The 14562-nt window shown below is 31.6% G+C and overlaps 2 long non-coding RNA genes across 2 annotated transcripts; both read right to left on the reverse strand.

Annotated features, from left to right (window-relative positions):
• Positions 1-630: 630 nt before the first annotated feature.
• Positions 631-4087, reverse strand: LOC134276171 (uncharacterized). The gene is made up of 3 exons (XR_009993987.1): positions 3995-4087; positions 1749-1810; positions 631-1029 (listed from the first exon to the last, which is right to left on the reverse strand). It is a non-coding gene; the product is annotated as an uncharacterized LOC134276171 (long non-coding RNA).
• An 8152-nt stretch (positions 4088-12239) lies between these two features.
• Positions 12240-14268, reverse strand: LOC134276172 (uncharacterized). The gene is made up of 4 exons (XR_009993988.1): positions 14234-14268; positions 13428-13562; positions 13026-13145; positions 12240-12306 (listed from the first exon to the last, which is right to left on the reverse strand). It is a non-coding gene; the product is annotated as an uncharacterized LOC134276172 (long non-coding RNA).
• Positions 14269-14562: the final 294 nt, after the last annotated feature.

Consider the following 14562-nt stretch of genomic DNA (forward strand, 5'->3'; position numbering starts at 1 on the left):
ATTTTGGCGATTTCTATGGACATTTTTGCGCCAAATTTTAACGTTGTCCTTTTACTATGACGTCATAATAACGACGATATCATGTCATGTTACTTTTGTTATTCAAAATCCACTGAAGAGTTGAATGGCGAAAGCGCTTATGCGTAAAATGTGATCACCTTTTCCAAACTCTTGTTTATTTTTCTATATATATAAATACGAATATACATATATCTACAAAGAAAAATAAAAGGCTCCAATTTATTTATTTTGCATGTTTTAATGTAAAATAAAAAAAGATATTAAAAAAATAATAATAAGACGCACTGATAGCTTCATTTAATATTTTGCAAACATCATTTTTTTTTTCGGGGGGAGGGGGGTTCGAATTTTTGAAGTCCTAAAGATGCTTTTGAAAAAAATATCCTTTTTTACACTTTTTAAACCTACTTTCAGCCTACTTTCTTGACATTAACTTTTGATATTTTCATTGACGAATTCCTTTTTTTAAACCTTTTATTTAAAATCAAATTACAATATACTCAAAACCATAGCAAAGAAATTAAAAAATATGCCTTAGTTAAGAATTATAAATTCCATTAAATATATTCATTTTAAAATTGTTTTTTTTTTTTTTAAAAAAAACGTCCATTTAATACATTTGCTAGATTTTTTTCTTCCTTGAACTATATTTTGTACAGGGCAATCTGTGAAAACGTCACATTATTTTAAAGAAAAAAATGATTAACGGGTTTATTCCAGATATAAATTCACATAAAGTTAAGTACCATCTTTGCACATTCATCTTATTTTTTTATTTAATTTAGCGTTTAGATCGTGCATATTCCATTTATTTTTCCTCAAAATGTCATGCAAATCTGTTCACATTGTTACTCTACGATCATTTTGTCAAACACCTTCCCTTAGTTGGAGGTGGAGGTGGCGGTCGTTGAGGGCCTCTAATTGGGCCACTTGGTGGCTGCCCAGCCGATGGTCTTGGTAAACCAGGAGTGGTTACCTTTGGAACTCCTCCAAGACCTCCAAAACCCTCTAAAAAGAGAACAAGATTCTTTATGTTTTGCAAACCCCTGCTTGAAATGTTGAAGTGTTTATTTGTATAGTGACCAGGAAATCCCTTCTATCGTCTGTACATTCATTTGTTTGTCAGTTAAGTTTTTGGGTTTCTAAGGCGAATGACCTAGTCGTTCAAATGGGTAGCAACTGTTCCTTCGCCATGCGCTCGGCACTTTGAAGTGAAAGTTGCGGGTCCTTCGGATGAGACCTTAAAAACAGAGGCCCCGTGTCAGCGGCAGGCGTTGGCACGATAAAGATCCCTCACTGCTCAATGGCCCTTGTGCCGAGTAAAGGTCAAAATTTGAAGCCCTTCACCGGCATACGGTGACGTCTCCATATGAGTGAAAAATTTTCGAGAGGGACGTTAAACAATAAACAATCAATCAATCAACCTATCACTGATTGAACATTAATGCGCCATTTACTCTTTTTTTTTTTGGCTCTCAACCACAGTATTACAAAATAAATCGTGTGAAAAATATTTACAATAGGATACAGAGAAATACCTAAGGAAGGAAGAAGTGGATGTCAACCTATGTATAAAAGTGATATAATTTTTATCTTGAAACTTTTTGTCATTTTTACGATTTCAAGGGAACATTTAACACTTAAAATAATATTACAAGAAAATGACAGACATCTACGTGCATCTACATGCATATATTAAAAGCTGGTTGAAAAAAACATAAACTTACTAATTGAAAAAGGCATCGCTTATAAAAAAAATGTTCTTCTCACAATAATCCTTTAGAGACACCTGAAATGAAAACTAACTAGATAAGATCAAAAATAAAACTGTATTAAGTAGCTTAAGTTATCTAGGAAAAAAAACATTTCGTGGGGTTTTTGGCATTGTAAATAAAAAAACAGCTGAATTGTAATTATTAATGCGTCTTTGGTGACTCCATATCGCTTTTGTTATAGATATTAATGTTTGCTCAACTTTGCCTTATAACATTGTATTTTATTTTCTGTATTGCGTCAGTCGCTCGCGTGTTGCAGTGGTTAGAGCATCTGCTCTATTACTGATTAGTTGACATGCATTTTTGTTCCCTAACCCTGCTTATGGGTATTAAGTAAACAGACTAAACATTTGCTAAGTGTATAGTTATGATTAGCAATGGTACCTTTTTTTCAAAATTGTGAATGCCATGGCATCTCGCTAAAAACATGAACCAAATTCAATCATTTCAAAGTTGTTGCATGATGCGCAAGTGACCTATAAGGCCCATGGGCCTTTTGTTTTATAAATCTTGCAGTTGACCTTGGAGTTCCCTTATACTGTTTATCTTAAAGTATAAGGAGTATTGTGGCTTTTCATTTTTACAGTTAATTTAGCATTTGAAAAATATATCTTTTAATATTCTCTGTGCTGCAAGTATTTGATCTTTTAAATAAAAAAGATGATTGATTTTTCACTCAAAATATTTTTCTTTTAAGTTTTCTATAAATTTTCAATAAATTTCCAAAAGAGGACTTTTATGCACAATGATGTGTTTAAGTTAACTTTAATACAACTTTTGAAATACAATGTACTTATAACAAGTTTTTTTAACAAAAGTGGCACGGATTAAAAGAAATGTTTTAAATCCAGTCTGGTCTATAGATTTTAAAGTAATTGCTGATAAAACAAAATCTTATCTAAAAAAAAAAAAAAAAATTAAATAGTTGTTCTGCATTTTTCTTATTTTCATTCATGGACTACCTTGATCTTTAAGAACCCTCATTATCTTCTTGAAAAGAAATTGTACGTTGTATTCCAATGCATCACTTGCAGGATGACATCAATTTCATACACTTTTTGGCTGATTCAATTATTTTGTTTCTAAGTTTCGTCCTTATCGAAAGTAGTGAGGTAGCTATAGTCGTTGATAATAAGGGCGCCATATAATCGAATAAACGTTAAATAATGGAATATTATCTACATTTTTTAAATCAGATTTTTAATTGCAGTATATATTTTCTTTTCTAAAAAACTATCATTCTTTTTACATTAAATTAGATTATTAGTCACACAGTCAGTTAGTGACCTAATACGGATTCATACAGGGTGTGAAATGGAAATCCGTATCGGGCGAGGCAAAGCCGAGTCCAACTACGGATTTTCATTCCACACCCTGTATGAATCCGTATTAGGTCTCTAACAGACTGTGTAACTAATGTATCCCGCCAAAGACCCTTTTCAATATAAAAAAAAATATATTTTTGCATATTATGAAAATATTAGTTTTAATCCAATAACAATAGACGTAAAAATCGTTACAGTAACAAGAAAAATAACTAAACTACCCACGTTTACCGTTTCTAAACCGCCATTTTTATTTACAATAACAGCGCTTCGAATGGAATCGCGTGCCCGATTTTCATATTACGCCTCGACGGAGACGTGATATGGAAAGGGAGACGTAATAAGGAAAGTTTCAGGGCGTCATGTGATTAGCTTTTATCCAATCAGTAATCGACAAATTTGTCTAAAGAGGGATATTAAATGTTATTGAAGCAAGATACATTTGCAAGAACACATTAATACAATATTCCTGTTTAAAGATATCTAGAAGGATTCCTGATATTTGTAGTCTATATGTTTTAGTTTACATTAATATTAAGGAATCAAACAAATGAAAACGTATTATTAAATTAAAAAAAAGTAGATGATATATTTTCATTTATAAAACTCAACAAGACAAAAAATTGCTTTCAAAAAAGTAACATTTACATTTTATCTTTATTGAAGTAAAGAAAATAATTGAATTTAAACAAAATAGAATTTACAAAAGAAAAGTCGTGTTTTCGTTTTCGTGCAACTTACCTTTTAATATACAGGCACATACTGCTGCTGTTTTAGTTCAATAGAAAGACACTTATTAAGTATCCAACAGTAAAAAGAAAAACATATTATAGAAAATGCATATTTAATTGTTTTTATGAATAAAACACTTACCTCTGTTAACACTGATTAATTCCAACTTTCAGTTTTAAAGGAATTCCCCGCTTATTTTCGTGTACACCAAAAATAGATGTTTTAGTGTGTTTTACGTTATCTATAAATAACATAAGATATTCGAACAAATTTAAAAACAGGTTAAACATAATGCACTTTGACTGTGTACCTAAACCGAGTTTAAAAACAGTTTGACATTTTAAATTCTGATATAAAACTTATTATTTTACAATACAAATGGACTTCTGCACACACTTCTGGTCAGACTGGTCTTATGGTGTTATGTGTGATTTCTATAAACAATGATTAAATCATTCCGTTATCATCGTTTTGCAGTGTAAATATCCGTACAATTTCAAGTGCCGCTTTATAATTATAATGATACATTGAAAATAAAATTCATTGTACATTAAACACATATTGAAGAGTAGCATTATTAAAGTGAATTTTAGTTCCATTATATTTAAACGTAAAGTATGCTCTTGAGTATCTAATCAATAAAGATATGTAACTTCCGTATGCAGGTATTGAAAGTATATTGCTGCATTAATAAGGAAATCTGACGATAGAAAAATTCTCGTTTATTAGAGAGCTTGGCTGTTAGATTCACATTTACGTCTTTTTCAAGTAAAATATCTAAATATCAAAAGGATTTGACAGACTCTGTAATATCTTTTTGTTCAATCTAAGTTCACCAGGATATATCGTATCGACAACAGAATGAACATTTCCATAGTTAATAGACAAATACTCATGCTTTAAAAAATTAAAATGCAGATATGTAATTAGTTCATTATTGACCTGTGGAAATCTCAGAAGTGGGATCAGGTACCCATGACCAAGATAATTAAGTATCCCCCTTGACATTACATAGGAATATATTATTCAATTAAAAAAAAGCTTGAATTTCCTTAAGTAGTTAAAAAATTCAAGGTCACGGGGCTTAAAATCATAGTATACTTTAGAAAGGTCTTGTCACGAGTTCTATTTATGCATAATATATAAGTCCCATCACTAATCTTCAAAGAGATATGACAAAGTTTAATTATTTTGTTACAGACGGACAGAAGAATCAGATTTAATGTCACCTAGCATTCAAAAAGCGGGGTTTGAATTAAACTTTTAGATCTTTGTAGCTGCACATATTTTTTTTTATCTTTTTGTTCTGTTTACACTTATATAAGTCATAGTGTTAAGATATTTCACAGAAACACCTTTCTTTAAGATTTGATTTACATGTATTTTAGTAAAATTTTAAGATGAGAAAATCTCCTTTAATAGCATTTGTTTCGATTTCATTTGACAGTAAAAAAGATGAGTCCTAATGGTCACCCTATCTTTTGGAAAATGAGTAAAAAGAACTTTGTGTAAGAATATCTAGACAATTATTTTTTAAATCAGAAATTGTACAGTCCCTGAAACGTTCTACTTTCCCATTTTTCCGTTCGCTCACCGTTCGTTCACCGTTCGTTCAGCGTTCGTTCACCGTTCGTTCAGCGTGCGTTCAGCGTTCGCTCTTCGTTCACAGTATTGCGTTCACCGTTCACCGTGCGCTCGCGTTCACCGTTCACAAAACGTTCACCGTTCGCTCTTCGTTCCGTTTGCTTTGCGTTCACCTTGTTCACCGTTCACTTATCGTCCAGTCTTCATTGTCATTCGGAACTCCGAAGTGAAAGGACTTATCTTTTTGATGGTAAGGATTTACATGTTTTTTAATTAAATAACTTAGATATCGTGTTTAAAGAATAATTATTTCATTGCAAAAATTATCTTTGATATTTATATTTCTATTATTATAACTCAGCTGTTACTTATTTCATGAATTTTCCCTGGCAAATAATTAATACATTAAGTACCTACATGCATGTAGAACGATGCTAAAATATTAAATTCAAAAAAGGGCAATGTACAAATGCTTCACGCACGGCATCAATTTGATGTAATTTCAAAGAGGACAAATTATTAATGGATGTATAATAATTAATCCAAGTCTTTTACAGGACAAGAATACATAAAAAATTATTTCTGCAGTAACACGTTTTTGAACTACATGTAGGTTTGAGAACTATGAACAGTACTACAAATATTTAGTTAATTAAATATCTTTAGAGCTAATTAAATTGATGGTGTGGTTTTAAATTTTAGAAAAGACCAACTGTTTAAAATATTTTATTATAAGAGAAGAAAAATTCCTTCCTTCTCCGTACCTTAACATGTTTAAAAATATCTTTTTTGCTATTCAGTATAATTAAGAATCCCCCCCCCCCCCCCCCCCCGGTGCCTTTTCTCCCGAAATAAAGTTCTTACTGAGTTTTTTCAGTATGATTTAATTAATATTTAATTTTTATTGTAACACAAGAAAATCAGTCTTAAAACCAACATCAAACAGTCATTAAACAATAGTATTTTAGTATAAACTTGTGCCGACAGTAGTATTTTGAATTGGCAGGGAATATGTTTTATATTCAATTTAAAACTCAATCCTTCCAAGTATATATTCAAATTATTTTTTTTTTTCTGCAGGAATGCAAAAATCAGATCTAGAAATGATAGGGAAAAATATTAAAATTTCTTGGAATACTAAGTGACTCCTTGCCTTCGGCATGTTCGGTGAAACGCGATTTCCACACCTCCACTGTGTCGAATTATTTTGATTGACAGCACAAACACGCTACTACAATTATAGCACGGACTTCCTGTGAACTGTGTGAACTTCATGATGGAAAATGAAAGCCAATAATTACTGTCAAATGAATTTGTTAATCTAAAAAAAAAGATTACCTTTATCACCTTTATTGCTTGGAATATTTAGGAAAAATAATTAGAATATTTATTTGAAACAACACATATCTGAGAATCAAGGGGGTTATCTCTCTCTCTCTCTCTCTCTCTCTCTCTCTCTCTCTCTCTCTCTCTCTCGTACATTTCTCTGTTCAATAAAAACCATGACAACACATTACTTATTTAGTTTTGAAAATTTAATCTACACATGTATTACAAATAATTTGAATGCCTCTTTCCAACATCTTGACCGAGTATAATCACGGCCGGGAAATGTCTACAGATACATGAAGAAGTTAGCTAAAATAATCGTCATAAAAGAATAAAAAGGCACATAAATATAGAATATTTTGCAGTAGAATTTACATAAAACGAGAATTTTTATGCAGTACGATAATAATCAATGTCAACAGATAATTCTGAATTAAAAAAAAAAAAATCCGTTATTGTACTCAGAATCGCTTTCGCACGGAAATACAGTACGGTTGTTTCAACCCCGTACAATGTAATTAATTCAGTCTATAAGTAGCTGTTTTATCTTCCGAAGTCCACATTATTTTATTAGTGAAAAGAATAAGCATATTTATTTACTATATAAGTAGATTAATTTATTTTTTAAGTACACGCGGTAACAAATACACGTTTGACGGCGATTAAAATCATGTTATTAAAATATCGATTTAAACATAGGTATGTGTAGAAAAAAAATGTTTTTATTTATTTGTTTATTTATCTATCTTTTGTTTATCTCAGTAGTAGTTTTATCTTCTAAAATCCACATTATTTTATTAGTTAAAAGAATAAGCATAATTATTTACTGTATAAGATTAATTTATTTTTTAACTGGACGCGGTAACAAATACACGTTTGGTGGCGATTAAAATCATGTTTTTAAAATATCGTTTTAAACATACGTATGTGTAGAAATTTTTGTTTTATTATTTATTTATCTATTTATTTCTCTTTTGTTTATCTATTATGTATTTATATTTATTTTTGACATTTGAATCATAGAATAAAAGAATAATTTCAAAACAAGGAAAAGACCGAAGGCATTCCGAATAGATCGTTCATCTTGCGTTCACCGTTCGTTCACCGTTCACTTTGCGCTCGCGTTCGCGCTCCGCTCGCGTTCTGCGTTCACTCACCGTTCACCGTTCACACATCGTTCACCAAGTTGCGTTCACCGAACCCACTTCGTTCAGCCACCGTTCGCTCTGCGTTCGTTCACCGTTCGTTCACCGTTCGATCACCGTTCAGGTGGGAAAGTAGAACGTTTCAGGGACTGTAGTTATCCACGTTAGTCTAAAATTCAAACAAATAATGAAGCTTGCATTCATTGCTTTATTACACTCAAAACATTTTAATTTACAATAAGAAGCACTTGACAAAACAGCAACGGTCTGAAAAGAGCAAAGAATTAAAAGAGGACAAAAACAGTTTATTATGCCATTTTACTTAAATATTAGTGGTCTTGTGTTCAAATTCTTATTCTGGAATGCAATTCAATTTCTATAGAACTCTAGAAGGCATTTTTTTGCCAAAAAAAAAGCCACAAACAAAAACTAAAGATATTTGAAATGAAAACGCGTTTATGAAAAAAATAATATTAAGCGAGGCATTCTGCACAACTATGTCGCCATTTTTTTTCTAAATACAGATTTTGAATGGCCGTTGTACATATATATCTCCAAAGATACTTAAGAGTAAAATGCACTACAAAATGGATCTTCACTAGGAGAAGATGGAACACATTAAGTCATTAACCCCCATCCCCGCCCCCCCAAAAATACAAAAAGATGAACATATAAAAATAGGTAAAATATCTTTAAAGACATGTGCAACAAACACATTTATTTCATAATACAAATCTATTTAAAGTCAAAGTATCTGACATGGAACATTTTTCTCTATATTAAATTACCAAAAATCAATGTTAAAATTAGAGATATTGCGTCAATGCAAAGGTAATATAATACATGCTCTATATTAAACACTATTGATTTCTTCTTCTGATTATATTTTTCCCATGATATTCTTCATATACATACAGTACAGGCCACGAGTTTTCCGCAAAAAACACGGGGCCCCGTGGACAGAAAGTCCACGCTTTAGCGTGGACTTGTCGGCGTCTTTGAAGTCAGCGTTTCTGTGCACCGTGTAACACGGTGTGTCACAGTTCTGCTGATGAATATTTTAAACATTTTCATTGCCCTTATTTAATAAAATTAATCAAATTTCTTTTGAAATATTTGTTGTACTTTTCCTTAAATTAATATTTGTATTAATTTATCGCATACAGATGTTTAAACTTTTAACATGCCCTATTTAATATCAACGTACTCGTGTCCAGCCAAAAAAGAAATGTACAATTACGTTTCAAGTTAAATCCTAATTATATTAGTCATAAAAAGTTAAATAGACTATTATTATTATATTACACTTAGAGGAAACAAACTTTTATAAATGAATTACTTGAATGTCTCTACTTTCGATTCAATTTGATTTTAACCGTGTTCAATTAAATTGTTGATACAAGATCGTTCTTCCCCTACGTATGCATTCATACGTAGTACATATCAGATGCATGATTATACTAAGTGAATTAATATTTTGTAAGAATTTAAAAAAATATATATATTAAGATATATGTTCTATGTCTAGAATATTTTTTTTTTAATACGAATCAGACTCGCACATTGATTCTGCTCTTTGATACCGGTACCGATACTCGGCGAATCATTGGACAGGTTCAGATAAGGGTTATTGCCGTGACTAACACTGAAAATCTGTGATTATGTAAAATATGGAGATAAATATTAATTGCAGTAAACTCGAAAATCTATTGAACAGGCAGAGATGATAATCTGATAAATTTCTTTAATTAAAATAGTGATCAACTTATACGCTGAATACAAAAATCACCAGCCGAATTTTTGGCAAATGAAATGTACTAACTTCGGTACGAATATTACTTCATTCTGAAAAATATCGTGTGAAAAATGAAACGAAAAAAAACCCACAGTTTGAGAAAACAAAGATATTTAGCGATTTTTAAATATGCCCCCCCCTTCTAGAAAGTGATACGAATCGGCTGGTTAAAACTTTATCAGAAGTCAGCAAATTTATGACTTGTTATGTTTTTTTTTAAATCTTAATCTACGAAAAACATGCTTATTTGTGTCTGAAATAGGATAAATAAATTAACAATGTACAAGTAGGTTTATAATCGTTGTTGTAGTGAAACTTGGAAGATGAATTTCGCATGATATCAGTTGAGTGTGTTATACACTTGCCGTGGTCAGAGCTAAAGAATTTGAAAGGTGTGATAAACATACGGCGCCCCTGGCCCACCGGCAGAGACCCAATATATGTTTTAAACAGGTGTGAACTTGGAACTGACCATAAGATTGTTTCAAATCACAAGTGAAATTCTTTCCGCGTAAACAGACTTTCAAGGTCACCTAGCGTCATGGGACAGGTGATGCACGAGGATTTTGTGCGTACAGCATTTATACAGAGAACGAATTTGATTGCAGTAAATGGATTGAATATGAACAAAAGTTGTGGCAATTAAATAGAATTATAGAATGATTAATTGTGACCTCCGTATCTTAAATAAAACGAAGAATAAAAAAAAAAACATTACAGACTATGTCAGAAGGGGGTTGTATGAGTTTCTCTCTCTCTCTCTCTCTGGTACTGCTTTTTATACACTTTACAAGAAAAGAAAAACTTATTAGAATAAAGAAATTCTTTTTTTAAATAATTACTTACACTGAAAGGATTTTAAAAACATAACGTGGTAGTGAACAACACTCTATGAAAATAATGTTTGCTGTTACGAGATATACGCTATGAAATTGTTGCATTAATTTCGTGTTTCTGCTGACGATTTTCGCATCCACATTCAGAATAATTCCAGATGAATAAAAAACATGTATTTTAATAAGAAATATACATAATAATGGTTGGGTCGTACACTAGTACTGTACATGTAAAAACCATAAACATGAATACAGCTCGGATTTTATACTACATACAGAGTGCGAGACGAATGCAGCTCGACGCCATTTCGTCTTCCTTTTTTACATGAACTCATGAGATTAAATTATTCATTTAAAATAAAATTCATAATTTTTATTTTGTTACATGAATGAATAATTTTACTAAAATAAAAATGTCTAGACACACAGTTAAGAGTCCACTATCTGGTTGAATAAAAACGATTATATATATACATAAACCAAAGTTATAAATTGTCATCAAAATTTATTAAATTTTTATCAGAAACAGAGAATTTTGTCTGTAATACTATTTACACGGTGCAGCTGCTTGGAGAAGAATTTTCTGGACACTCGGTGCAACACGGAGGGAAATTTACTGGACACGGTGCGACACGGAGGACATTACCTGAGATTTTTCTAGACACGGTGCGGCACGGTGTGCCTACATGTATATTTCAAATCCACACACACCGTGCTACACCGTGTACGCGGTGTAACACAGAGCGTTTCACACGGTGTTTTTTCCACCGAGCGATGCGGAAAACTCGTGGTCTGTTCTGTATATCCTTGATAAGGCATTTACACATGTAAATTAAGAATATTTCATGACACCTTTACTCTTGAATAAATGAATATTCCATATATCTGTTATTGATTGAAGAAAATTACACATTTCTTGTATCCCGATCATTTTATTGATTGTAGTATATACTTGTGTCACTGCCCTGAATATGATCATAAACAGCATTGATCACCAACCCATATTCATCCTAAAAAGAAAATAAACAATATAAATGTTCTGTGGTCGAATTAATTTGCAAAACTAAATTTCCAGATACATTAATGCTTTAGGCGATCTAATATTGAAGAACATGACATTTAATGTGGCCTTTATAAACCTCATCTGTCTTTATTTATTTATAAAAAAAAAAATCGACCCGTGGCCTATGATTAAAAAAATATATATATTTGGTTCTGAAAAACGCACAAGGTTGGAACAGAATTCCGGTCTTCTGACTTGAAGTTGTCTGACGGCAGTGAAGACATCCACACAGGCGTCCATGTTGATCTGTTGTATTACGTTATGAACGGCACAGAAAACACCACTTAATGCTGCACCATCACTAAATACGAATATATATAATATGATATTTCAATACGGATTGTCCGAAAGCGTTTTTCATAATCAACAGGTTGAAAAAAGAACGGCATTTGGCATCAATAAAACATTAAAGGAAGGAATTGCAAAATAAAAAAAAAATGAATTTATACATCTGATATTTTCTGTTTCATAATTGAACTTAAGATGTAAGCTCAAATTGAAATTTTAATTTAAATGGATAACAAGCATCAGTAACAAAAAAAAAAAGAAATTCACCTGCTGACAATTGTAATAGGATTTTCTGTCTCAATGGCCAGCGTGGTAGACACAAGACTCCGAAGTGGAGATGTGTGAAAAGTCCCGGATGTTTCAATTCTTACTTTTGGTTCTATTATTGTCACAGGGTGAGCCTCCTCTTCATTCTAAAGAAAACAGGTATTGTTGTACTATTATCAATATGTAATCTGTCCTTCTTTTCTTTCAGAAATCCTATTTATCTTACTTTAAAGCATGTTTAATTAAATTTGAATTGCAACATATTTAAAAATTATTTATATCCTGAAAACCTAAAAATTCAAGCTATATGTTAAACGTGAAGATTTAATTTTTTCTATCGTCAACGTTCCTAACGAATGCAGTAATATACATTCATTATCTGTTTACAGAGTTCTTTTTTATATCCCAGTTGATTCCATGCACAAGAGCATGCATTAGGTATAAACAATTTCAAAAACGAGGTAAATTATTGATTAGAATTTAAACCATCTCGTATAAAGTCATCATTAAGTACATTTAAGTTATATTGTCAATACAATTACCTTATCAGAAAATTCAATTTATCATTGAGTTAAATTAGCTAACATATTTTTCATACGAATTGTTATTTCATTTTTTAAACACTGAGTTGCCGACATATTTTCCCTTTTCCCCCGACCATGACAAGGAGCACATAGAGGTTGTGACCAGTCGGCATGGGATACTCACTCCTCAATGGCACCTGATCCCACCTCTGACGCTTTGGAGGTTCGTGTTTGCTCTTCTCTTATTTTGTATTGTTTTAAGGAGATGTTGATTACTGTTCGTTATCTCCCTATGTTTCATGTGTACACAGAACAAGCGTAACACGACTTTTCTAGCTCACATTTTTCTCGAGAATGTGCACAGTAGTGCTGATGATGTGATTTGCAGATTGACTTTGAACATGGATGGTAAACGGGGGCACTGTTTTGGAAGATGAGGAACTTGGTAACCATGCTTCACTCTGAAATTAAAATGAAGCATTGCAAAACTTGAATCTTGAGTGTGTAAATACTCCAAAATCAGCATAGTGTTTTCATTAATATTTGTTTTGAATTACATACCTAGCTTATAAATGAATTTAACAATTTCTTAAGACCATACACGATGCATCTTGTTTATTTTTTTATTGAGAATTATCGCACTTTCAGATGCAAAAAAATCCCTTGTTGTCACAAATATCACAAGAAAACTAAAAAAAACAAGAAACAGTTTCATATTAGGTTCGATAAAGAGTGCTACATACCGAATCAATCTTGTTAATAGGATCCATACAGATGACTGTGTCACATTCATGGTCATTGAGCAGGCGGAGGAAGTCAACAGCGTCCTCTTCCGTTGGATACTTCGTCACTATAAACGCTCTTTTGTTTTTGTATGACTACACAAATGGACAAAAAAGAAAAAAAAGAATTACATAAACATTTTTATCCTATAAAAAAATTTATGAATAATGATATTTTTGTATCATTATTTTATTATTTTCCTTGGAAGTCTCTCCCTGTGGGAGGCCCCTTGATTCCGGTGTATCACCATTGCGCATGCGTGCAAGATAACGTTATTCTCTATATTTATTTTTCGCGGTAAACATTTTTTACAATTTTCTGAAGCCGCCTCCCACCCCTCCTCCTTTTCTGAAATAACTTTCTGTGGTGACTTGTTAGGGCGATTGTTGCCCTATTTATATTTATTTATACGTTTTTCACATTTTGGTTTTTAAATCTTAAATTTAAAACATTTAAAAAAATCGTTTCAGAATAAGGGCGGATGTTGCCCCATCTTTGACACTGTTTAGGTCTGTAATACGCATTCTGTTTATTGTACATTTTGCGTACCTAATTTTCTGTAAAAAAAATACGACAAAAGAAAGACTTCCTAAATATAATTATATCCTTGATTAATGAATTAAAAGCAACCAGGAACACATAATGGTTAACATATATTAAAACTTAACTAGTCGTGCACAAATCTGTAATTAGTTAGCACACAAAAAATAAAATTTACAAATACCTTAATTGATAAATGTTAAATGAAAAAAAAATCAATACTTACTGGAACAGTTATCGCATTGATGAAGTTTCCTCTTTAGGGACATTAGATGATAAATGAACGCTGTATTTATCCACTTAATTAATGTAGAAAAAGAAATTGAACATTATTTCAATTATACATGAACAGAAAATAAACAAATGATCCTTAAACATTAAAGGTCACATTAAAGGTCACCGGTGTTTCCTTATTCTCTCTTTATCTGACAAATTTAGTCCCATTCTGAACACATCATGTTATTCAATTGTTTTCCATATTTTAATTTAAAAAATTGAATTCATATCTTATGGGATGGAAGAGACATTCATAGTTTCAATCTATATTTTCAATGT

Source organism: Saccostrea cucullata, unplaced genomic scaffold (assembly GCF_032062105.1).
Source record: "Saccostrea cucullata isolate Sc308-1 unplaced genomic scaffold, CSIRO_AGI_Scuc_v1 ctg6894, whole genome shotgun sequence".
Lineage (NCBI taxonomy): Eukaryota > Metazoa > Mollusca > Bivalvia > Ostreida > Ostreidae > Saccostrea > Saccostrea cuccullata.